This window comes from Lycorma delicatula, chromosome 10 (assembly GCF_047948215.1).
Source record: "Lycorma delicatula isolate Av1 chromosome 10, ASM4794821v1, whole genome shotgun sequence".
Taxonomy (NCBI): domain Eukaryota; kingdom Metazoa; phylum Arthropoda; class Insecta; order Hemiptera; family Fulgoridae; genus Lycorma; species Lycorma delicatula.
Genome location: NC_134464.1, coordinates 47614744 through 47640507, shown reverse-complemented (window position 1 = coordinate 47640507; position 25764 = coordinate 47614744). Strand labels below are relative to the sequence as shown.

General features: G+C 28.2%; 1 protein-coding gene across 3 annotated transcripts in view; it reads right to left on the bottom strand.

Annotated features, from left to right (window-relative positions):
* Positions 1–25559, bottom strand: part of moody (G-protein coupled receptor moody) — a 170181-nt gene extending 144622 nt beyond the window's left edge. For all 3 annotated transcript variants that reach the window (XM_075377939.1, XM_075377937.1, XM_075377938.1), the window contains exon 1: positions 25171–25559. The gene's annotated coding sequence lies outside the window, so the exon portion shown is untranslated. The remainder of the gene's footprint in view (positions 1–25170) is intronic.
* Positions 25560–25764: the final 205 nt, after the last annotated feature.

Sequence of the window (25764 nt, the reverse complement as noted above, 5' to 3'; positions counted from 1 at the left end):
AATAAATTTCTCTTAATTACTTTCACGCTTGACATTTATCAGTTATATCTTATAATAGTTATAGCCTAAATAATTAGTTAAGTAATATTTTTCAATAAAGCTATATCTAAGAAATTATTTTTTATATAATTTTTTTTTCTTTGTGAAATTAATTTGGTTTTTAGCTATATAAAGCCATATTAATTTTGAAGATACTAAAATATATTATTACGTAATATTTTATTAGAATTTCAATTACATTTTATCAGTAAATAGTATTCAAAAAAACTATCTCAGTTAAAAAATCAACTGCAATTTGTCAACTGTAATTTGGGAATTCATCTGGGATATATTTTCATTTCGTATTTTAATTTTTAAAATTCGAATAATTTTTTTATTTGGGGGTTCCGGGTGATGTAATAATATGAAAACTTATTAAAAACGTATTTTTATTGACTTTTTGAAGAAAAGTACGGTATTACTTTTGGTTGCACGTTGAGATTACGAGGTGAAAATTAATTTTCTTTACGTTTAATATGAGGTACGAAAATACAATTTACTTAAAATTAGGGTTCTTTATATAAAAGCCTATGTATCAAATATTGTGGCTCGAAAATCTCCAAAACATCTGGATTAGTTACATTGAAATTTAGATATGCTGTAGTACTGTGAGCATTTAAAAATTTAATAAAGATTGGTTGAGTCGTTCTTACGTTATGCTCAGTTTAAGGCCGAAAAAAAATTTGAGGTTATGTTGACTAAGTAATGGTGTATTTTTAAATGCACTTTGTAGTGAACTATAGTAGTGAGTAAGTTGAAACTTCTTTCTTTTAATTTTTTATTGTAGATATATTTTGATTTGTAATTATTTTTATGGCTCAATGATTTTTTTTTGTTTTTTTTTTGTAAAATTTTAGATTAGAATGAGTTGATACTTTTTTAGAAAGAAACAAAATAAAATAACAAAAATTCAGTTTTCTTGTGCAAGAATTTTTTTAATTTAGATTTAAATTAGAATTGTGTGTTATATTAGAGAACGGAATGAAAATGAATGTTAAGGAAACAAGAGTAATGAGGGTAGAAGACAAACAAGCATCTCTTCTTAGTTGTGGTTGGGCCTTCGGTGTAAAGTAAGATTTTAATTAATTTTATTTTAGCGTCTTTGTGTTCTTCTTTGGAATTTTACTTTTAACCGTCAATACTATTTATATAGACCAATTTTTTCATTCTGTAAATCATTATAAGAGCGAATCTCCTATTAATTTTGACTGAAACCAGGATTCCAGTTCAGGTTGGATATTTTGATGAAGGTTTTTTTCAATCAGTAAAAGTGATATCATCTAGTCTTGGACAAACCGCACACTATACGGCTATAGCGGAAAGATTATATAACAGAATAAAATGAAATTATTATCTAACGTTCAACTGACACTCTAGACAAAAATTTAAAAATTGTCAGCTGTTCGAAAAGAGTTTCCATTATAAATTCTATTGTTTATTGCAAAATATCAGCCCTGCTTGTAATGTGTATCGTGGAAGAAAATCGTGTTGGGATATGATTTATATTTTCTGAAGGTGTAAGCCCGACCGAAATCCAATCGAAGATAAAAAAAGTACGGTAAAAAGTGTATTAACCGAGAAAATTTTTATAAGTACATTAAACAGTTTAAAACGGGAAGAACAAGTGTCTTCGATTTTCATCGTGGAGAAGACAGGATAAAGTCGCATTAATGATCTCATTCAAAAGGAAAGACGCATAAAAATTTGGGAAATTGCTAAGATTTTTAATGCAGGAATCCGAACTATTCATTTCATTATTCGTGATAGCCGAATGACCGCAAAATATGTTCAAGATGGGTTTCAAGACTGTCTACTAAAATTGCCCGAATTCACGTTTATAGGGAACTTAAGTGACGGCATTTAGTGTCAGGTAATATTTTCTACGACTGAAAAAAAGTACAGTATTATTTTCAGTAGCATGGTGGGGTGGTGAGAAAAATAAATTTTCTTTACGTGTTAAGGTACAACGAGTATGAAAATTCCATTCGCTTAAATTGTGGTTTCCTTATATTTATTTATAATACATATAACATTTTGTGGCTTAAAAATCTCCAAAACTACTCGATAAACTTTATAGAAATTTAGATATGCTGCAATAGTGTATTCGAAGTTGTGCATGTGAAAAGCTTATGAAGATTGATCGAGTCGTTCTTGAGTTATGCTTAATTTAAGGTCGAAAAAATATCAGCGGAACAAGTTAGAAGTGTGGTTCGTTACGATGCTACAAGATGAAAATTTGATGTTATGCGGTTTCTATTGTTAGTAATATCGTTTGGCATATTCAGGTAGCGTTACCTGCTTTGAGATCAAGGTTTCTAGAATGCGGTGCGTGAGAAATGAGGAGATCAGAAGAAGAATTGGGGCAACTAGTACAATGATTGTTGTTTTGGAAGGAAGAATACTACAATGGTATGGGCATATATGGACTCCAGGAGAGAGGAAGAAACGTGGACGAACTCCAAAGCAGTCGATATCTGGAGTAATGGAGATGACGGAGAGAAGGAATTTGGAGGACGAAAGTTGGCGGAAATGAAGAGTTTGAATAGAAGAGTTAAACTGCATAAAAACTTCCGATGAAACTTGGAATCATCATTTTGAGCCGAATCCAAACGTCAGAACATGGAATTTAAATATTCGAGTTCACCCGTTAGGAAAAATTCAAAACCTAGATATCAGCCAGTAAAGTGATGCTAACGGGGTTTTGGAACTATAAAGGCACATTTTATTGCAATTATTTGGAAGGAAAACGTACAATCAAGAGTATTTACTATTTTAATATCCTAAAAAATAAAGTAAAACTTGGAATAAGGATGAAACGTCCTGAATGACTCTCAAAAGGTGTAATTCTTCTGAATGATAATACCCACCATGATTCTGCATGATATCGGTCAAAATATATAGAAAACTATAAAATATCGGGTCAGGAGGTGTTGTCACATCCGTTTACTGTCCTGACCTCGCACAATCAGACATTCTTCTGTTTGGTCTTTAAGTTTTTAATTGTCACCGAGTTCAGCAACAATGAATAAGTAAAAAATGAAATACAAGAATAATTCAGACGTAGAGGTGAACAATTATTTATTTATTTTATAAGAAAGCTCATAGAAAGATGGGACAGGTGTCCCATCGGTCTTAGAATGAATAATTTTCTATAATAATTTATCTTTAATTATTATTGAACAAACGTTATATACGATTTAATAAGTTTTGAATATGTACAAAGATTTCACCTGCAGGAAACACTTTTTAAATAGATTTCTGTATTTGTTACAATTTTACTTTAAAAACCTTTACTTGAATCGGCTAGTTTTTGCTCTAAATCAAGCTTCCTCAAGTACTACTACTTGGAGCGCTAAGTGTTTTGCCATTGGATGTGGGACTAATGTTTGGATTAATTTTGATATCTCTTTTGTTTGTTATGTGTTAAAAGAATTTCTGAGAACAATGAAAGTTTTCGAAGACTTAATCCAAATATTAGCTTTCCTTTTACCAATAAAAAAAAACACTCATAGGTTCTAGTATCAATCAGTAAAGTAAGTTGATTTAGAGTGAAAGTAGGCTCAGACTGAAGTAAAAATATTTATTGTAACTTTAACCTTTAAAAATTACACAGTAATCGATTTAAACATTGTTATATGTTTTTAAAATACTTAACTACACGAATATCAAATAAGTTTAACCAATATTAATCACTTTATATGAAATTTTTAGAAATCGTAATCTCTCAAAAAATGAAAACGAGTTTTCAAAATAAACCAGTTATCAACGAAAAGTGTAGAATGATTTTTCGGAGCGAACATTCTTATTATTATTATACTGTTCTCTAAAATATTAATTCACTTCTAACAATGATATTGTCTGTTATGGTAGATACGGTAATTTAATGTAATTTATCTCGTCTTTTGGCGGCTTGATGGCTTTTTATCAGTTATTCAAAAGTTAGCTACAAAATTAATATTTACATATTTTATGCATTTTAGTAAACGTTACATTCCTTCTTTTTTCCCGTTTAGCCTCTGGTAATTACCTGTCAGATAATACTTCAGAGGATGATATGTATGAGAGTAAATGAAGTGTAGTCTTGTACAGTCTCAGTTCCACCGTTCCTGAGACGTGTGATTATTTGAAACCCAACCACCAAAGAACACCGGTATCCATGATCTAGTATTCAAATCCGTATGAAAATAACTGAATTTTAAAATTCAAAATCAGCTGATTTGAAAAGACGTGTTCATTACTAGACCAACCCGGTGGGTTAAACTAGATAAAACTATTATTATAAAACCTAACACATTAGTTTAGCTTACGGAAAAAGACCATTATTATGCTTTGATTGTAATTTTTAATAAATTATCAAATTATTTCCTTCCCATCAATTTATTTAAAATAAAATTAAAAGCTTTTCCGAAATAATATTATTCTGTGATTGTATTTTTAAATGATTGTAAATAAAAAATTAAAAAACCTGAATTCTCTGTATCACTATTTAACATGTACTTATATATTCAAACAATTTTCTTTAAATTATTATTTATTTTTTACTATTCTATTTATTTAGTATTTCCATGTATTTTCTTTTCAATTATTTCTTTTTTTTTCCCGGCGAATATACCTAAAATCACTATATTAATACCATTCGCACCTCCGTGGTGCGAGTGGTACCTTCTCCGGCTTTTACCCGGAAATCCTGAGTTCCAATCCCGGTCAGGAATGGCATTTATCATAGCTAAAAACTTTCTATTTGAGCTAAATGATCATAGCAGTCGATGTCCGCACATCTTATATAATAATTAAAAAAAACAATAAAAATAAAGTGGCAAGTGTATGTATGACCGTGTCAAAAATGGGGTGTAGGATTTTTCCAAATCTTTAAGTTTTACGGTTCAAAATTTCATCCAAACTAAAAAAAAAAAAACGTTATGTATGTGCGCTCTTATGTGTGTCGTATTTCTTTTGGCCAACCCGCATTTCTCAGGACTGACCACACCGATTTTCTTAAAATTTAGCTCATATATTTTTATAAATGCAATATTGATTATATATATATATTTTTTTTTTTTCTATAATTTGTTAAGGAGGTGGGGGATATCACGGAAAAACCGATTACAATTTTCTTCAGTCATTTTAGTGAAAACTTCATTAGAGCAAATTTGTAACCTACAATACATATATAAATAATACAAAAAAATTGTTTTTTCGAAAAATAACTCACCTCTTAGAACTAAAATATATGTTTTTATTATTTCGCTCTATCTTCCTTTGGTTTAAATTTTTTTTTTGTTAAATTTTGAAATTTTTTATTTTCATATATTGAGCTAGCTCACCGTGCTAGTTTAGTGGTTATAATACATTATTTTAATTAAATTGTTTAAAAGCTGATTTTCGAAGTCGAAGGTTATGTGGTTCAAACCATAGTAAAGGTTAATTTTTTTATACCGATTTGAATACTAGGTAGTAGATAGCGGTGTACTTTGGTAGATGGGGTTCAATTAATTACACGTTTGAAGAATGGTCGTCCTGAGTCTGTACAAGCCCACCTCATTTACATCTCATACTTATCATCCCTATTGTTCACTATCATGCTTATTGTTTACTAATGGAACAGATTGCAACGTACAGATTAGGAGAATAATTAACACACACACACCACATACATAAATAAATAAAAATGTAAATGTTCGTTTGTTCAAAATCCTAAATCTCCGAAATTTCTTCACTGATTGCTTTGAAATTTTGACACAACGTTGCATTCGAATACGCGCGTATTTTTATATACCTACTATTAGATATAGGTGTCCCACCTGTGATAGGTAACAAAATTTTTTTTTTTTTAACAGCGCTATCTGTTGGACGTAAAAGCAACACACGATATACTAAATATTTTACGATTCCATTTTAACGTGTCCAATATGTGTGTCCGCTATAGAACAAAAGAACTTCTGGACCGGTTTACGTGCGGGGGGGAAAGGGGAAAGGGGGAAATGTAAAAGGGAAGAAGGTAAAAAGGGAATAAGGAAAAAAGAAATAATGGGAAAACGGGGAAAAGGAAATGAAAAGGGGGAAAGAGAAATGGGAAAATGGGAGTAAGGGAAAGATAAAGGGTGGAAGGAAATGGAAAAGGGGGAAAAGAAAAAATAGGAATGGAAAAGGGAAAAACGGGGAAAGGGAATATGGTAAAATGAAAATGGGAAAAGAAAAAAGGTGAAAAAGGGAGAAAGGTATATGTTAAATTTTATGAAGTTCCGTAATGTTCATTTTGTTAATGTTTTATCAAACTTTCAATTGTGTTCATTTAATCTATATTTATATGTATATATATATATATATATATATATATATATATACGAGGTGCGACAAAAAATTAATGACACTGATGTGAAAAAAAAATGTTGCTTACCGTTTTAGTCATGTTTAGTGTTGTCTCCTTCAAAGTAGTTCCCCTCTGATTGCACACACTTATTCCAGCGCTTCTGCCATTGGTAACATTTCTGGAACTCATCTTCTGTAATATCCTCCAAGACCCTCGTCACAGCTTTTTGGACATCTTGTGTTGTTTGAAAATGGTGTCCCTTGACCGCCATTTTGACTCTTGGAAATAGAAAAAAGTCGCACGGAGCGATATCTGGTGAATAAGGTGGCTGTGATAGTACTGAAATTTGTTTTGAGGTTAAAAATTGCTGTACTGACAGAGCATTATGGGATGGCGCATTATCGTGAGGCGGAATCCAATTATCAGCAATGTTGGCACGGACACGAAGAACTCGTTTACGAAGTCTTTCTAAAATTTCTTTGTAGAAATATTGGTTAACTGTTTGTCCAGGAGGCACCCAATCTTTATGAACAATTCCCTTGGAATCGAAGAAGCACTCAAGCATGCATTTTACTTTTGACTTTGACAAGCGAGATTTTTTGGTCTGGGTGATCCCTTTGAGCACCATCGCGAGCTTTGGCATTTTGTCTCTGGATCGTATTGAAAAAACCAACCTTCATCACCAGTTATAACACGGCTCAACAAATCTGGATTGATTTCCGTTTGCTCTAACAGATCGGCTGCCACATTTTTCCGTGTTTCTCGCCGTTGTTGTGTGAGATTTTGGAGGACCATTTTTGCACAAAGCTTTTTCATACCAAGATCATAAGTTAATATTAGACGAACCGTTTCTCGATTGATGTCGTGTTCTTCTGCAATCATTTTCATGGATAATCTCCGATCAGATCGTACTATTTCGCGCACTCTGGTCAAGTTGACATCTGTCCGTGAGGTTGATGGTCGTCCACTGCGGTAATTTTATGCCACCGAAAAACTTGAGCTCTTGATATAACCTCCTCTCCAAAAGCCCTCTGAAGCTTACCATAAGTTGTCGTCGCGTTTTCACCCAGTTTAACGCAAAAAGAAATGGCATACCGTTGCGCAATATTTTGCGGTTTCATTTCTGTGACGAGAGACACAAACACGTGTTCACTTACAGCACAACTCACGACTGAGCAGTTGCATCAATGTGCCACTTGGACTAGAAGTATCTTATAGACCAAGGTCAAAGATGGTGTGCCTATGCAAGCTGCAGGGTTGCCACATCTTGCAAAGAAAAACCAGTATCATTACTTTATTGTCGCACCTCGTATACACTAGCAGATCCGGCAATGCTTTGCTATTCGTAGATTTGAGTGTATATATATATATATATATATATATATATATATATATATACACTGAGTTATCAAGAAGTGTCTATAAATTAAAAAAAAATTATACAGCCCGGATCTAAAATTCAGAAAAATATTCTGTAATGAAAAAACTGTGCAAGGTATTCTATGACTAATAATTTGGATTTTAGATTTTTTTTTGATTTTTCCGGCTGCCGGGAAAATCCAAATTATTAATATGGACTTTTCTGATGTTATTTTAATGTATTATAATGGATTAATGTGAATAAAAAAATGTATTTATTCATATCCAACGGGCGTTTAAAAAATCACGTCGAAACACTTAGCAACCAATCTTCTTGTTAACAGCGAGTACGTTGAAATGACTCCTCGTGCTAAACTAGTTGAATACTGGATGATAGATTGCAATTATTATCACCGATATTGTTATTATCTTTATTTTTGTTAATTTCTTTACTCTTTTGTTAATTTTATTTGTTATATTGTTCTTTTTACTATCTACATTATTATGAGTCTCATCTTACTAAAGGCATTTGTTGAGCTTACTTATGTTCATGTGCATATATACATGTTTATTCTTATTTATTTTTATTGATTATTTGTAGCATATTTTTGTGAACTACGAGGATTAATGCAGACATATTTTTGTACTTAAGAACTTCCGTTTTTTTTGTCCTAAGTGTTAATTGAATTATAATGGGAGTTCATAAAGAACCCCATATCATGTAATTATTATTATACGATTTATTTATGGTTAATAAACTAGTAAACTGTGGAAAAATAAATTATATCCTTAAATATCTGTTTTTAAATGCTTAGATAACATCTAATATTTCAAATATACTGCTGCTTATGTAAAAATCTTCATTTCTCTATTTTTAGTTACATTTGAAAATATGTCATTATTCAGTGTACTTTTTTCTATTTGGCTGAAAAAAAGTTAAAAGAAAGAACGTAGTAATTTAGTGTTACAAGCTCAGTCTGATAAAAAGAGAGAAGAAATGAATAAGGGGGAAAACGTATAATTTTGGAAGACAAATAAATCAGCTGGAACTACCTCACTGAATAATTCACTTTCTTAATGCTGACTTGACTTATATAAAAGCATTAAATCAGGAAGAAGTTATAAATAAACAGTTATAAATATACTTAGCTTATGGTAAAACTAAATAATCCTAATATATTAAATTTATTGTTGCAATATTCAGAAGTAAATATATGAGAAAAAAAAAATCAGAATACAATAGCCTATTGTTAATATAAAACTATTTTATTAAGTCAGTACGTAAAATCACATAAAAATATTTTAATTTTTAGGTAATTAAACATATAGGGTGTTAAATAAAAATTCTCATATTGTAATGAACATTTTACTAAATTATGACCTTACATCTACTGAAAATATAAATTACTTTTCTTACGAATTGAAGAAATCTTTTTGAATACCCATATGAATAATAAAACAAAAAAAAAAAAAAAAATAGCGTTGCTCTGTCTTTGGCAAGAAAGTTTTTTCTTTTAGTTTTGTTTATATTTTGTAATTTTGGAATCAATTTGTTCGTAAATTTTATTTGTAGTTTTATATATATATATATATATATATATATATATATACTGGTCAATCCGGGCTTGCTTCCCGTCTAACCAGCGAGCTCCTCTCCCTGGAACCTCGCTTTGTTCGTTCTTCTCATTGTTGTAAGATTAATACTGATAACAACAATTAAAGCCAAAAAGCTCTCTCCTCTAACATTTCCCTCGTTCTTGACGTAAAAGCTGTAACATGCTCCTGCTGCAGATGATCATGCAATATGCGAGATAAAAGTTTGCACCTCGCCAACTGCTGTGTTTAGTGTACTAGTCATTTTATTGTACTAGCCTGTTGTGTTTGCATTTTTATTTACAAATATGTCATGATATTAGTAATCGGATGATGTCATCTGGTAGATAGTACGACTAACCACGTTCCATGGTTCCAACGACTGTACCACCTAAGCAAGCCGACAGTTGGTTTGACAAAGAGAATACTTTCAGCTCTTTTTTCAACAAAAAAAATCCTACAGCTCGCTTAGGATATATCCCTTTTAAACTGTGATAAACAGGTTTGTGGTTTTTTGATTTTAATGATTTTTCTCTAATCTTCTAATAATCTAATCTTTGACGAATCTTCAATCATATTTTAATAATTCTTCTTATCTTAAATATACTATTATATTTATTCTTAAACTAGCTGTTTACTTATTTATAAAACTAGGCAGGAGGCAGGCCCTCTGGAACCTTCCTGTGTTCATTATACTCATGGTTGTGGAAAACTAATGATAAATTACAATTATTTATTTAAAAAAATTATTATTTCGCCTGCTTCCGTGGCGTGAGTGGTAGCGTCACAGCCTTTCACTTAACCGGAGGTTCTGGGTTCGAATTCCTGTCACGCATGACATTTTTCATACGCTAGAAATTTCCATTCGGGCTAAATGATCACAGCAGTCGATGCTCGCACATCTCATAAATAAAAACTTGTTCAGTTTATAAAAACTATCAGCGTATCGTAATTTCTTCAGAGCAACAGTTTAGTCAGTATAGGACCCGAAACTATGATTGATCTGAAAAATCCGGGTTTGAAAATAGTTGACTCATTAAGTATAGTAGTTGTAGCTGGTTACCTGTTCTTCGCACGGGTAAAAATGTATTTTGCCAGGTTCTTAGCGTTACCCGATAAAACTTTTCATTAATTTAACCTCAGTAGTTTTTGATGGGTGTTGATGAATCGGTCAGGACATTCTTTTATAGATATATACATAAAATTAGTAAAATAAAACTATGTAATTATGATTATGTAAAAGCTAATATTAATTAATATCTTTTCCTATGAGTTGAAACTTAATAACTTTCTTCTTAATAAAGGTAAAGTGATTTGAGAGGATCTTATTTTTACGTGTTTAACAATCAATATTTTTTGTTAATATTAACGTTATTTCACAACTAAAAGTTGTTCACATAATTGAAGAGAAATAAAAAAGTATCATTTAATTTTTTTCAAGTTTCCTGCTAGTGTGAACCGTGAAAAAAATCTAAAAGAAACATACCTTATCAACTCTATTGAATAATTCAATTTTTCTCATTGTCTTCAACAATCAAATCCAAATAAAAACAGTTACCTTAAATAAGATTTGAACTTGAGAACTTCGACTTCGAAATTAGATAATTTACGAGACAAGTTTATCGCTAGACCAACCCGATGGGTAAGATTTATTTTACAATTTTAACTTTATTTAATTTGGAAAATATGTAACGATGAATAACTAAACGAGTATTACGTTCAGAAATAGGAATTAATATTTTCTAAAAAAAGTAATGAAACATTTGACACCATTACGGACGATATACAGTTATTCAAAAGAAAGAAAAAAATGATTATTTGATGAATTATCTTATGAGCGCCATAACAAGTAATTGATACTTTTAGATTATAAGATTGATTATAGCCTACATTATAAGACTTCCAGTAATTTTACCTCTAGCAGCTAATGTAAAATTTATTCTAAACTTATTTATTTATCTAAAAATAAACCACATCACTTTTTTATTTATGATTCTTTTTAATAAATTTATTCAGTTTATTTTGATTCAGTTTATATCGCCTATAAAGTATATATTACGGTTTTTAAAAAATTGTTTAACTCATCAATTCCTTTAAAAATATAGAATACACGCTTCCGAAACAAAAACACGAATATTTTCCGTTAACTTGAGAATTAAAAAAAAAAAAAATGATATGGTAGCTAGGAGAAAAATTTAATTCAAACAAAGAAAATTAAGTGTGTTTTTTATTTTTTTAGGGAATACAATTATAAAGAATGAATTGAAAACAAATAAAATGAGCTTTTACGCAGAAAAATAGTCTGTTAGTTTATAATATAGATCTAAGAGTTAAAAAATATTTAAGTGGAAGTAGTGCCTTACGGTTGGAAAAAATTGAGTAAAACCCAGAAAGGAAAACAGTATAGATCTTTGAAATATGATATTACAAAAAAATTCTGAAAACTTGAGAATTGATTAAATATGAAATTAAGGGTCTTAGAATTAATAAAATCAACAAACTTTTGATAGAACCTTCATTACGTAATAGCTTAATTTGAAGATAAAGGGATATCGTTAGCTGAAAACCTCAAAAGAAGAAAAAGAAAATGGAAGGTTCATTTTTTAACTTGCGTTTTAAACTAGTACGTGTAATGCACATACGTGCATGTACGTGTAATATTGTTTCTAAATAAAATTCGAATTGTTCTAACTTTACTTAGTTTTATTCTACTAATCTTACACTATTTTGTTCAGAATTAAATCCTATATAAGTGTTGTTTAAAAGTGTTATGTATTTGTTATCTATTTAACAAAGTTACTGTGTCAGACATAAAAAAAAAAACAATGTATTTTACCCCAATTTGTTGGTTTTCATCCCGGACTTCTCAAAACGTACTGAAGATACGAATCTATTTTATTCAATTTTCAGATTAAAACCCATAACAAAACACTAACTTTGATCCTTAATTAACATTCTAAAAATTTCTGTACGACCTCATTTCGCTGGGTTAGATGAAATTCGAGTAAAATCTTACGTTAGCCGTTACTCGCAAACGAAACACTTTAGGAAATATGTAATTTTCACGAGGGAAAACTTTTACTTTACTTTTTTTCACGAGGAATTTTTAGGTTATAAATGTCCCGGGAGAACTCTTGTTACACTCTGTATACTCGTATATATTTGATGTAGTAGTTATCTAGAGATTAAAATGTTAGCACGGAACAGAAAGGAAAACCGTTGAAATGACTGATGATTTAGAAAAAAAATCCTGTGCTATCAGAACATAAATACAAATTTGTAAATACGGCAATAATTAATTATTTAACCACTTTTAAAGACTTGTTTATTCGATTCACTTCTCAATTAAATTATTTTTCTTTATATTTGTCTCCAGCTATAGATTTATTATTATCATTAGATGTAGTCCATTTATTCTGATTGTTATCATCTACGGTAAATTTTGCCCATAAGCCCTCATTGAGAAATTTTCAACGATATATCTAAAGTGATACTTATTTTCATTAGTTCCAGAATTATAGCCAAATAAAGTTTTAATTAATTAAATATTTGGAACTTACAAGGGGAAGGCACATCGGTTAAAATCAAACTTATTTTTTTTTAAATTCAAATATATTAATTTATTAATAATTATTAACCTCAGATTGTAAAAAAAAATTTTCAATAAATAATTCGATAACAATAAAAAAAAAGAAAAAATTCAAAAGTTATTATTGAAATAAAATTTTATGTACTTTTCATTGAAAAAAAATGTGTATGTGTAATTTAATAGACGTACAAGGTAGTCCTGTGGTGTCTACATGAGATTTTTTTATTTATTTATTTATAGAAGAATTTAATATAAAATTCTTTTTTTTCAAATCGTTTTACATTTAACATTTATAGATATTTCATTTATTAGTTATTTATAATACTCCTATTTTATAAGTACTGAAATGAGGTAGATCAGTTAATATGATTAATTAAAATTAAATATATATATATATATATATACATATAATATAGAATAGTAGGTGTCCTTAGAGTTATTTATTTTTAAAAAAAAGTTATTTTTGGTTTATAAAAGGAAGCAATTAAAATTTAATTAATTAAAATCTGATTTTAATAATTGCTTGAATAATTATTATTTCAGTTCATATATATCAATTAATTTTACTATCTCTATTATTATATAAAATAATAAGTTAAGTTTTGAAATAATTTTATATTATAATTACCATTGTTTTTTTTTTATTTTAAAATATATGATTGACCGTAAAAGGATGAATCGTAGACTTCAAATTTAATAAATTGTTTTTCTTCTTAAAAAAAAAGTAATAAACCAAACCACAATGACCTACAGAAAGAGAAGGAGAAAGATAGATAGACAAAAAGAAATGAGAGGGGCAAGGCGGATTGAATGAACTAGTGTTAATTGTGTCAAGTGTAGTTTAGTTTTGACGCACATAATATTGAGTTTCTACACAATGAATATAATTAACTTATTTAATTTATAATATTATACATTATTATAAACACAATATTATTTTAATGCACTCAACCTATAGTTATCTAATTTAACCAACTGGAATTATAATATCCATAAGTTATTGTTATTTATGCGTTTATTTATTGAACTGTAATTCAAAATTTTAAAGTATTATAAAAATTATCTAATATTTTCCAATACTGAAATGATTTTAGTTTTGGTTTACAACCGTAATATAGTATTTTTCTATTACGTATCTATCTGGTTTGTTTTATTTTATTTTTATTTATTTTTTATTAAGTGTTAACTTTGTTTACACTTAATAAAATCTCTTCTTCATTTTTAATTGACATTAATTAAGTAGATTTCTCAGAATTAAATCTCTACAAATTTTTTAGATAAATTTTAATTGTTTTTCTGGGAATTTAATGAAGTTACTGCAAATCAAAGCTAAAAATATATGTTTGGAGATACAAATTTTTTGTTTTAGAACAATTTTCTTAAAAAAATTACTAAAGATACAATCCTGGATCATATATTATTGAGATTTTTAAGTCAATTCATATATAAAACTTTCAAATTTACTATTTTTTCCAAGAATTTCCACATGCTTTTACTTTGTAATAGAAACAAGGACGAAATTTTTCGTAAGATATAACTCGAAAACAAAGTTTTAACGTAACCATGATTACATACATATTTTCTATTTAATTGAAGATTCTTTCCGCTTCATTTTTCAGTTATTTTGCTAATGGAAAAAGCTCATATAAAACAATTTAAGTTTTCTAACTTTTCTTTGTTCTATTCCATTTATCTTACACCATTTTGTTCAAAATTAAAATTCTCTACAAGTTTTGTTTAAAATTTTAATATTTATTAACCATTTAACAAGTTATTGTACTTCAAACATAAAAATCTTGTTTTTTTTAACCCTAATTTATTGGTTTCACCCCAAATTTCTACAAAACCTACTGCAGATATGGTTTTGGGATTTACTTTTTGGTTTTTTGGGTTAAAAGCCATAAAAAAAATCAGTCAATTAATTTCCTAAAAATTTCAGTACGACCTCATTTCACCGGGGCAGTTGAAATCCGAGCGAAATCTTTCACTAGCCATAACTCACAAACGAAGCATTTTAGAACATGCTTATATGACATGTTTATATGACATGTTTATATGAACTATTTCCATTATTTTAAAGAGTAGAATAGGTTACAAAAGTTACGGGAGAACTTCGTGATATATTCTATGTATAAATATTTTTCTCTGTTTTATTTTCATTTTTAATATTTTAAAAATTAAGTCGCTCCTTAATGATGCATCAAAATACAATCGGTTTCTTTAAAGTCATTTAAGTAGGTTGTTTCAGATTATTTTGCATTTTCCTTATAATGTATAATGAACTAAGTATCTTTTTCGACAATATGATAGAATTTTAAAATAAAGTACAGACTTTTACTCCCTGATACCGAGTTATTATATAAAATGCCTGTTCTTCTGTGTTCTTTTGTGAGGCCTTTGCAATTTACTCCGCGTTGAAAGTTATCGAAATCCGTAGCGACGACAGCTTCCTAGTAATTACAGACTCTAGGAGTGTACTTGAGAGCTTCAGCCGCAAACGTTCTGAATCCATCGTTGAAATTATTTATGATATCCTTTCAAGGATAAATAAGACTGTGGTTCCTGGCCATTGTGGGATCCGCGGGAACGAAAGGGCCGATGAGGCTGCAATAAATGTCATCCGAGTACAATCGACATGTGGGAGAGACTTCATGAGATCAGTAAAATTGCGGCTCAGTGGAATAGGTTCTGGCTGCTGAGTCCTCCCACGGCATTACATAACATCTGGGAGAATGTGTTCGAGAAACCTCTTTCCCCGAGCAACAGAAGAGACCAAGTCATCTTAACTCGGCTAAGGATTGGACACACCAGGCTTACTCACGCTCATCTACTTGGCTCTCCGCAGAAGATCTGTGAGGCTTGCAAGGTGAAATGGTCCGTGCATCATCTGCTCTTTGATTGCCCAATGTTTGGTACCAATCGACAAAACTTAGACCTGGGTTCTGATATGAAATTTCTATTAAACCAGAACGAAGGTGTAAAACGTCTGTTGCGGTTCCTCTCTTACAGTGGAAAGAAGAATACGTACGATTTAGTGATTTTTGTGTGATTTATGTATTTTATTTGTATTTATTGTTTTTACCTGTCTATGTTTATTCTTTATTGTTCCTGTTTATTTTTGTTGTTTTATGTAACACTACATGATAGTGTTACTTTAGTCGCCAATGACTGTAATTGTTGATGCGACTGTACATTAAAGCATTAAAAAAAAATTACGGTTTTGGTTTTACTATTTCATAATTACTAAACTTTACTTTCTCATTAAAATAAGTTTATTTTTCTTCCAGAGAATAATGACTGCGTATTTTATAATCCGTTGTTTTCCACAGAAAGAGGATGATTTCCCTTTAATAATAATAATTTTTTATCTTGTATTGTTTATCCTAGTTGTGTGCTTACGGCTGAACTCATGTAAAGCATCTAAAATAAAACTGACAGTAATTATAGATACTTTCTTCAGAGTAATAATATAAATTGTAAAGACAGTCATTGTGAATGAACCAAGAATTATGACATTTGTATAGCTAAATATCACGTAAATTTCTGTGAGTTTTAGATATTGATGTGTAATGGTATATTTAAATAGTTATTATAAATAGGTATTATTTATGTTAAGTTTCTTATTAAGTTTGTTTTTAGGAGACCTTCGATCGATTCGTATAACTGTTCAAATTAAAAATTCCTAATTAGTCCTTTCTCGATGAACGATTTGTAAATCGTACAAATATTATATCCTCAGAACAAAACCTATTTATTTAATACATACATCATCTAAAGAAATATTACCCACGTAGTTGAATAAATATTGCAGTCAGCTTAAAGTTACATAATGCAATATATATTAATATAATTTTAACTGGATATAAAAAAAAGAAGGTGTTGATTTCGATTTGTCTATTTGTGTACATTAAATTTTTTCATACGAAAGTTCATGTTTTTTTCTTTAGGTATAAAAAATGTTTTTATAATGGTTTCGTTGTAAAATTTTATAGATACCTTAAATCGAAAAAAAATTTAAATTAAAAAATTATATTATTGTCTTCATAGAAACTTTGAAGATATTTTTCATATTTTGTCAGTATTTTTTTGAAATTGAACTATAGCGAAATGAGATATCGCGTGAAAATTTAAGAAAATTGATGAGTAAATCTGACATAAAGATTAATATATAATACTATATTTTTTAGATCTCGGATCTGGTTTTTTGCATTTTTTTCAATTTGCAGGACAACGCTCTCTACTTTTTTTTTTAACTCGTACACCGTTTTTTTGTGGGTGTTTTACTGTTTTAAACAAAGATAAAAGGGAAATATTTAAATTTCGATAAATGACTCAAAAAACTGCACTAAAATTAATTTTTTTTTTCAGTTAATATATAACTGAAAAAATATATACACACACACACACAAACACGAGGTCTTTAAATAAAGTAATGAGACTGGTTTAGAAAAACACTTTATTTACAATCCAGTTATTCATGGACTCGGGCAACTCTTTTCCGCGGTCTTTCAAGAGTTTCTCGGTAAAAATATTGATTTACAGTCTGTCCTTAAGGAAAAAACTCCTTCCGGACAATGTCATAACGAAACCAGCCATCAATGACAATGCACCTTGTCACATTGTACTTTCAATTAATGAGTTTTTGGCAAATAAAACCATTCCTTTAGTTCTTCAGCCACCTTATTCACCTGACTTGAGTCTCTGCGACTTTTTCTTGTTCCCGACTTTAATAAAACACCTCAAAGGATACCATTATGGAATAGTAGAAAATATTAAAAAAATGTAACCAACCATTTGAAGGATATTCCGGTTTCTGAGTTCCAACATTGCTGTGAAGAGTGAGGAAACCGTTTGAAGCGTTGTGTGGCTTCCCAAGGGAACTATTTTGATGGTGATAGAGTCCATGTATAATTGGATTGTAAATAAAAAGTTTTTCTGAACTAGTCTCATTACTTTATTTACAAATCTCGTATATATACGTAAATGAAAAAAGTAGCTATATATATTATAAATATTGCTTTGTTTAACAAGTTTTTATTCCATAGGTGGTTTAGCTAACTTACAGGCTTTTTTGTGAGTTGAGGATGTGACAAATGTCTAGTTTATATATATATATGTACTACTAATTTTAAGATTATAGGATAATTTGATCATAGAGATTGAAGACGGTGTTTACAGTTTCACTTTGTTGTCAAATGTTGGGAATTTATTGTAAAATACTTCTACGTTCAACCTACCTTAGTGACTTATTTAAAAATAAACGGTTGGTTTTAATTCCATTGAAAAACGCCCAACGTTTATATTTTCCCTTGATAAAATAATTTCCTTAAAAGGTAATATGTTGAGTTTTTGGATGATTGTTTTTAAAATGCCACTATTTTAACAATATTTCTGGAAAGAAAATACTGTGGTATTTAAAATTCGATATTTACATTATTTTTGTGATGCATATTTTAACAAGCCGACCCGTGCAAAAATTTAACAAATTGTCTCTGTTTAGTTAATTTAACTTCGAGTTTAATGCGACAGATGGGTTAAAAATTTTATAAAAGAAAAAAAAATCACTTTAACTAAATTAATAATCTATTTCTAACAAAGGAAAAATAAGTACCATGATTTAAATACAGTAAAAAAATGTAAGAACATTATAAAACATGAAAAATACAATTGTTTCAAAACTGTGATCAACCCGTTGTTTCTAGTTGTATCACAACGAGCGGAATGGCACGTCGGTAGCGATTGAACGCATCAATAAGCCAGTGAGACAAATTTGAATTTTAACTAACTTTTTGTACTTTGAACACTTTTTCAGTTCCTTTTTCGTTTTAAATCTCTTTGATGTAAATCCAGGAGATAATTTCCTACCAAGCAATATTACATTTATGGGGGAGGGTTTGTGTTTATGGCATCTTATAAATGGTGTATAAACGTCGTCTTTCCTTAGCTTATTTATATATAGAAAGATGAAGGAAAGAAAATGATTTTTATTACATTTTTTCACATTTAAAAAAATAGAGGCACGTAACTGAAGTATTTTTAAACAAATTAGATTTACACATTTAACATTACCTCTGTTCTATAAAATTATTTAAAAATCTTCATTAGTATCTGTTTGTAACTATAATTTTCTGTTTTATTTACATTTTCAATCGGTTTCAGTAAAAAAATTTCGAAATTAATTAAAAATTTCATTTGTATTAATTTTCCTACCAAAAACAAAGTGAACTAATATTTAAAAAAAAAATACAATTTTAATTTAATTATGTTAAATTTTTATCAGGGAGAGAAATAAAGTTTTGCGAGATTACTTTAATTTTTAAAAGTTATTTATTAAGTTGAAGTACGTAAGAAAAGTTAGGAAAATTAGATTTTAAAATCGATTTGGTCAGAAAAATATATCTTTTGGCATTGTTTAAAAACAAACAAATAATGAATATTGTTAAAAAAGGATTATCACCGTTATTAAAATTTGTAAGAATTGTTTGTATAAATACTCAAATTAAGGACTTAGATATTATTTTATTAAAACAATTTCAACGTTATAAAATCGTTTATATAAAAATAAAATAAAACTGGAATTTAAAAATTTCTGTACACATATAATTTCTAAACAAATAAATTTTATCTAACACAATGGTTGCAAACAATAGTCTTATTTAAATACAGTTCTTTATTTGTTCATTAAATAAAACTATACCCTTTACAATGTTATTTTTCATTGATGATTGTGATTCAATAAATTATATTAAAAGTAAAATAAAACGTATGTATACTTGAACACTCAGACAAGGTTTTATTTTAATCAGATTTTGGATTTATCATTATTTTTTAATTTACTTATTTTTTTTTTAATTCAACATATATGTTGGCATCTTGCTCTTCAGAATGCCATCTTGATTGATTCTTTTATTTATTTTGCTTTTTAATAGATTTCAAGAGTAATAATTGTATCCTTTTTTACCGAGCTTTTGAAGAAAAGTGCGGCATTACTTTCTGTTGCATAGTTTGTAGTGAGGGGGGATGAAAATGAACTTTTCTCGTTTTAGGATATGAGGAGTAAGAAAATACAATTTACTCGGGTTTCCTTATGTATAAGTATATATGTGTGTGTATGTGCGCGTGCGCGTATGTGTATAAAATTCTGTAGCTCGAAAATCTACAAAACTTCTAAACAATTTCATTGAAATTTAGTAGTAGTGTTTCTGAAGTGCTACATATGAAAATTAAAAGAAGATTGGTTGACTCGTTTTGAGTTACGCTCAATTTAAGGTTGAAAATGAAGCTGAGGTTATGTTGACTGTAGTGATGTACTTTTCATATACGATTATAAAAAGTCACAGTGGTGAGTGAAAAAACTTGTTTCTTTTATTGTAGTGATTTTCAACTTGTAACTATTTTTTATGGATCAAAAGTTTGTTTGTATGTAAAATTTTAGATTATAATTAGTAGATACATTTTCAAAAAGAAAAAAAGAAAATAACGAAAAGATTGTATAATTTTGCTTTGTTCCAGCCTATTCATCAATAGACAGTTTTTAATGATTATTTTTTATTTTGTAGATGGAATTTCTTTGGAGCTAAGTTGTTAAAGTTATTCAAAATTAAATTCATGAAAGATTATTGTTTTAACGAATAATTAAAATTTCTACATTGATTATTTTGTCATTTTTTCGTTTAGTATTGAGTGATATGTACATATAAATCGGATGTCATTCTAAAATATTTCCACGCAAAATATTAAGAAAATTAGTGAAAAAACTTGAAATATAGAATAATTTATATTTCCATACTCCAGATAGCCTTAGCTCAAAGGGCTTTACTAATATATATATATTGAAATCGTAAATTTTTGCATTTTTTTTTGTAGAGATTTTATTTTTCATACGGTATTTTTTAAATAAAGAATAATAGTAAAAACAAAAAATGTTGTGGGCACCACATGACTTCCTTGTACGACTATTAAATTGCATAAACAATTTTTTTTTAAATGAAAAGTACATAAAATTTCATTTCATTAATTAACTTCTGATATTTTTTCGTATTTTTTATTTATTTATTGTTATTATTAAATTATTATTTATGGGAAAAGATCTTTTTACAATTACAGGTTAATAATTATTAATAAATCGATATATTTAAATTTAAAAACAAAGTTAAAAATAAAATGATGAAGTCTGATTCGAACTGATGTGCTTTCCCCTTGTAAGATCCAGTTATTTCATTAATTAAAATTTTATTTGACTATAACTCTGAAACCAATGAAAATAAGAACTACTTATGATACGTCATTGAAAAGTTTTCAATGAAGGCTTATTATTATTGCAGTTAAAAAAAAGTCTAAAATCCAAATTCTTTTTTGAATTTCGGATTTTTTTGGACACTTTTGGTTCAGTCGATTGCAATCAAAACGGGAAGTGCACAACTAGATGTTATAACAGTCTTACATCCAAAATTTCAACATCCTATGGTTAATGGTTTTTGAGTTATGCGAGTGAGTACGAACAGACGTCACGCCGAAACTATTCCAAATGGATTCAGGGATGGTCAAAATGGATATTTCCGTTGAAATCTGAAAACCGAAATTTTTCGCGATCACAATACTTCCTTTACTTCGTTCAAGGAATATAAAAATTGATTAATAAGCAGCGTTTTTAAGCATCTAAAATTAATTCATTTTTTATTTTAAAAAAGTAGCTTATACTGAAGAAAATTTACCGCGATTACAGTATTTCCTTTACTTCGTACAAGGAAGTAAAAAATGTGTTTGTAAATAAGTTTAAAGTAAAATTAAACTAGAAAAACTCTAACAGTTTGTTTAATTAAAATCGACTTAAAAAAAGAAATTGAAAAGATAATAATTAGTGTAGTTTTATTACAATAAGTCAGTTTTATTATTTCTTTTTATTAATAAAAAAACTTATTTTAACACTTATTTAATGTTAATTAATTTTATGTTTTCTCTTGTATTTTATTGCTTATTTGTTTATAGGATTTTAATTTTGTTTTTATTTTCTTACAAGAATTTCTACAAGAAGATTTAGTTATGACTTATACTCTGTTTTTCAGTAGATTTTTTTTCGAGGTTGAAACAAATGTAATTTTCTTCTTTACAATACTTTTTATACATTTTAATTTATTTTTAATGTATTCGCAATTACTTTTATTTTAATTGGATGAGAAATAAAAAAAATTATTCCAATTTACTATTTTCTAAGCTCTTTTTTTCTATTTTTTGAACTTAAGAAAACTTTTGTAGCCTTTTGAGAATCTATAAGTAAACGTTCAAAATACAATTCTTATTTTTTCCTAATATTATTTGGGATAATTTGTAGATGTACTAAGACGACTTCATATGGAAATTTCTTTCTTTTTTTTTGTCTTTAGTCATTTGACTGGTTGCAGCTCTCCAAGATTCCCTATCTAGTGCTAGTCGTTTCATTTCAATATACTCCCTACATTCTACATCCCTAAGAATTTGTTTTACATATCCCATACGTTGTCTGCCTACACAATTTTTCCCTTCTACCTGTCCCTCTAATATTAAAGCGACTATTCCAGGATGCCTTAATATGTGGCTTATAAGTCTGTCTCTTTTTTTAACTATATTTTTCCAAATGCTTCTTTCATCATCAATCTGCCGCAATACCTCTTCATTTGTTACTTTATATATGGAAATTAATGAATTAATACTGCTAAGGATCTATCTTATATTATAACAATTATAAAATTAAAATGTGTCCATCGGTTTAGCTAACAAAAAATAGAATTGGATTTTTATTTTGGCGTGTAATATAAGTTGTCCTATTGTTTGTATTATTATTATAATAAACAAATTGTTAATTAACACATATAGCAAATTTATTATCAGTTGTTATCTTTAAATGTGGTTCTAAACTAAATTATCAATTGATAACGTACAGTTTTTATTAAATTAATTTGTAATGTCGAAAAAAAAACGATAGAATTATTTTGTTTTTTATGTAAATAATTAACTTTTTATCTTAAGTAGTTAAATGACGTTATATAATATAGGATTTTGCTGTATTTGTAGTGAGTAGTTAAAATTTTAAGAATCCAAAAAAATGATTAATACATTTTTTAAATCTTTTTTTAAAAAATTATCAGTATTACATATGATTTCAATAAATTCGTACATATTGACTTTAAGAGGTTCAGAAAAGTATAAAAATTAATCGTGTTTGTAAGAACTTTTCCAAAATTTTTCTTTATTTTGCTTTATTCTTTTACTTTTAAGATACTATCTGACCATCTAAAAGAACTTCTGATGAATATATCTAAAATAAAATTAAAATATACCGTTTTCCAGTAAAAGTTTTGATCAGTTTTGGGATACTAGAATTAGATAAACGTATATTTTCTGCATAAGCAAGGACAATTAATTTAAACTCAAATATTTCGTAATTATATTTTCAAAATTGTTATATTATTTTGTACCTTTTTAATTTGTTAATATTCAAAAGGTGTAATATTAAAATTCCACATATTTATTATTTTACGTATTATTATGGGCTGTAAATAACTATTTCTCATTTTATTCATTAATTTAACATTTTTAATTTTGATTTAATAACATTTTTCCTTGATTTCCCTTGATCCATTCAAGTAAAAGATCGAGCTGTTTTTTCTCTTTAGTATATCACAATTATCATTTTTGTTGGCATTTAATTTATAAATCTTATCTTCTGTTTAAGTTTGTTTTAATTCATATTAATTTCGTAATTTTTAATTTTATTCATAACAAAAGTAAATGTTGGAAAACGTTTAATTTTGTAGTATTATTATTATTTTAAAAGAGACTCAAAAATTATTTCATCTATATAATCAATCGGTAATTTTTTGTGTTTTTTTTCTCACCTTTTTTCTTTCTGATAATTTAAAAAATAAAATAAGTTACCGATAAAAAAATATTTTTTTTTATTTAGTATAATCTTTCAGGACCTCAAAGAAATAAAAAAAATCATTCTACACATATATATTTTTTTTTTTGGGATGACGGGTTGAACAAACCATCAACTGGTTTGTTCATTTTGCCCTATAAGAATGGAAATTTTTACCGTATGAAAAATACCATTCCTGACCAGGATTGAAACCCTGGACTTCCGGATGAAGGACCTCCGAAGTGATAGTTGAGACGCTACCACTTCGCCACGGAGGTAGGCTATTTATTTTATTTTTTTAAAGAATTAGACTAACTTTTGTTTTAGTAATAATAAAACTATCGTTGTTAAGTTTGACAACTAACTAACCAAACGTTATGCATAAAACTTTATAAAGTTAATTCAAATTTAATGAACTTGTATCAATAATTTTAAAATGAAAATAGAAAAGTCCATAATCAATGTCCAAAAATAGTATATGAATCTACACTAAAAGAACAAAACGAAAAAAATAAAGATAACTTACATACTTTATTTTAATAAAAATATTTGAGATATTAATATAACGACATTACAAACTTTAGATACGAAAGCTATTTATTTTATATATGAAGATATATCACGAAAAAAATCACGACCCAGGTCTAACGAAATTTAGTTCTTGTCTGCTTTTAATTATAAGATATTCACAGAGAATTTTTTTTATTTTCAGTTGTAAATTAAATCATACTCTACCTCAGTAGTTCGCAAACTTTTCCGCGTCGCGGCGCCGTTTTTCAATTAAAATTTTCCCATGGCGCCTTACCGTAAGTAAAAGTGATTACTCGTAAATAAGAGATAAAAATAAATAAAATTCATGTATTTTCATTATGTTAATAATTTATTAATATTAAATTAATAATTATAAATATCTTTGTTCAATTAATTATGAAGCTTTTACAATAAGCCACGGCTCCCCGTGGCGCAAGGTTTGGGAGACTGCTCTAATTTAACAGTTAACTTTAAACAAATCCAAAAATTACATTTCATACCTTATTTAATAGAGAAATGGTTTATTGTAACTTTAGGGTTCGATTCTAAAAAGTAGAGGCTTCAAATTTTTTTTTATTAATAATAAATTCGTTAATTTTTTGATCAGGTAGTTTTTAAGAGTTAAAAAAATGTTATTTCCTGAATATAAATAAAAATTTACAACATCATAGTCTTATAGTATGTTTATAATCTCATTTCTATTGTTTGCTGTTTTTAAATAATTTTTCCTCATTCCTAAAAAAAATTCTATTATTGTCATAACTGAATAATTATTAAAAAGACAATAGGCTTAAAATTACCATCTAAATTAAAATTAGTATAAAAGTTAAATGAATAATTTATAAAACTTACCGGATATATTTTAATATAAGCAAAATATGTTTAATAAAACGTAACTATGAGATAATTTCACAAAAAATCACACACTTCAGTTTATTCAAATAATAATAATAATAATACTAAATAATTGTAACTGCATAGCAATGTGCATGACACATGTTTATTTCTCTGAATGACGTATAAAATATAAACCGATTCATTATGACGTCACATATCCCAGAGTAATACAACCGCTTATTTCACAATAAATCATGAAAACATGTTCGTTCTTTAAAAACCGTATTAAATGACTAACTGGTTTCTTCTACTAGCGATCCGCACTACACACCAGTCGGATGACAACTGGCTTCATAAGTTCCCGTTTCGTCTGTTGTGTTCCTTTCCCATCTGGTTTCACTTGTGGTGTAGTTGTTAATTTCAAATCCCCACCACCCTTTTTATTTTCAATGTCCCCTCTTCATAGTTAGCTCTGCCTATATTGCATATTGTATTATTCAATACGTTGTAGAAGTTGTTAGTTCCCCTATCTTTTATAATATTAAATAGTGTTACACTACGACTAGATCATTTACAATGTTTTCCTTACATCCTTAAATAAGTATTGTT